At 31.2% G+C, this 2,185-nt stretch overlaps 1 non-coding gene across 1 annotated transcript; it reads left to right on the plus strand.

Annotated features, from left to right (window-relative positions):
• Nucleotides 1-1,558: 1,558 nt before the first annotated feature.
• LOC118580936 lies at nucleotides 1,559-1,662 on the plus strand. Its single transcript, XR_004944595.1, has one exon. It is a non-coding gene; the product is annotated as a U6 spliceosomal RNA (small nuclear RNA).
• Nucleotides 1,663-2,185: the final 523 nt, after the last annotated feature.

The raw sequence follows: 2,185 nt of genomic DNA on the forward strand, positions 1-2,185 counted from the left end.
ACTCCAGTGACCTAGTGATCTTTCTAAAGCCATGTTAGCTGAAACTAAACAAGAAATTATTAAAATCTCAGAAATTTGCTGTTTCTGTAGAGACTTCTAAAGTTCTAAGTTGTTTGGTTTTCTGATAAGTTTGGGAGAAACATGTCTTTACATATTTATTTAATCTACATGAATAATTCTATCAAAATTTAGAGTTGTATGCATTATTTTAAAAGGATCATGTCATGCCTGTCTTATTAGTTGACTTTAAGACAACAAACAAAGTAAACTATTGGGATAGGTTATACAGAGATCACCATTTTAGACATTATTCTAAGGGGAAGATGTACGTAACAAAAGATTAATCTTCTAGAAAGTGATACAAGGTTTAGAAATTTCTTTGTTGATTTTTAATTTGGATAACTTATCTAAAGATTAGATGCAGGTGTTGAAATAGCTTATTTTCATTGTAAAAGGTTACCCCAGTGTGTTTTCAATTCTCTTTTACTTGTTTTCCATGCTTTGCCTCTCAGTATGTAGATGTATTTGCCAGTAAAGTATGTTAATAGAAAGTCTGATGTATTTTTTAATCCAGCCAGCCAACCTGTGTCTCTTAAGTGAGGTATTGAGGCCATTTGTGTTATGGTTGTTATTGAGACATGCTTACTGATTTTTAAAAATGTTGTTGGTTTTCTTTTGGCTGGTTGCAGAAAGGTTTTTTGTTTGTTTGTTTGCTTGTTTTTTTTTTTTTTTTAAATCTTTCTTCCCTATCAGTTTCAGGAATTTGCTGGTTTAATGTATTGAATATAGCAGACTCCCTTCTGTTTTTTGTTCAGCTTGTACTGATGGAATTTCATTATTTCTTTGCTTTGTTATTGAGACTGTCTTTTTTTTTTTTTTTTTTTACTGTTAAAGTTATTGATGCTGGATCTCATATTATTTTCATGTTTCTACCTTTGTAGGTGAATTGGCATTTTGCCTTTACAGCTTTTACTATTAATTGCTTTGTGTATTTGACATATTTATGATAATGTATTATGGAGAGAGTCGTCTATGTTCCTGACAATTTGAGTTTCTAAATGATTATTATGTATGGATTTATGGGTTTTTTTTTTTAGATTTAGGCAAATTTCCCCTCTAATTTCATTGACTAAATTGCCTACGCCTCTAGTATTTATTCCAGCTCCTTTTCACATTCCATAGATTATTGTCCTAGTTATTGTGACCATTCTCCAGAGTTCTTGGCTGTTGTGGCCATGTGCTTTTATCTCATTTTTATTTTCTATATTGATTTTGGATGCATTAATTCATGGAGTTGTGTCCTCCATCTCAAATATCCTTTTTTTTTCTAATAAATTGAATTTATCTTTGTGTTTGAATGGCAGGTTTGAATTTAGACATACAGTTCAGAGTTACACAAACCTGCAAAATCTCTCTGAATCTATGCATAGCAAGACAGTTAAATGTATCCCTTTAAACATACATCCTCTTCTTCTCTAAACTCTTTTTAGTTTATGGTCTCTGTGATATATAGTTTTTCATGTAGAAATGTAAAATATTGGAATTTAGGAATAAGAATGTTTGCTTTGACAGGACATATACTATATTTGCAATGACACTGAGAAGAATAGCTTGGCCCTGTGCAAGGACAACACTTATGCTTGTGAAGCTTTCCTTATTTTTATCACAGTTCCTGGCAAGTAAATTTTATCCAAAAGGCCATAAAGCAATTTTAGTGAAATATTTAAAAATGATGTATTAGAGTTTTGCATGTTCTCCAGAATACATAATCCCAAATTTTATAGTGCTTCTGGAACTGAGCTCAGAAAATTGTCTGTGTTCAATTCCACTATTTTTGCATCTCTTTTGAGACTTAAAGCTATACACAATATCTCTGAAGTACAATGTGGATCACCAAATTGGAGTAAAAAGACTGGTTGAGAGCCTTTATCAGTGGTAATCATAGGACATATAACATTGTACTCAATAAAGATTAACAAGTATTAAATAAATAATATGTTATTACTCATTGGGAAATCAAGTTACTTAAGATGTCACAAAAGATATACCCTACAAGACATAACGATTCATATTTTTTGGATGATTTGTGAATTCAGGTTCCTTGTGATGAAGGGATTTACAATTAGATTGATAGTAATTAATAACTTCCAACTTGAGAAATTGGGGTCTATGCAAACCAGGTGAT

This window comes from Onychomys torridus, chromosome 3 (assembly GCF_903995425.1).
Source record: "Onychomys torridus chromosome 3, mOncTor1.1, whole genome shotgun sequence".
Lineage (NCBI taxonomy): Eukaryota > Metazoa > Chordata > Mammalia > Rodentia > Cricetidae > Onychomys > Onychomys torridus.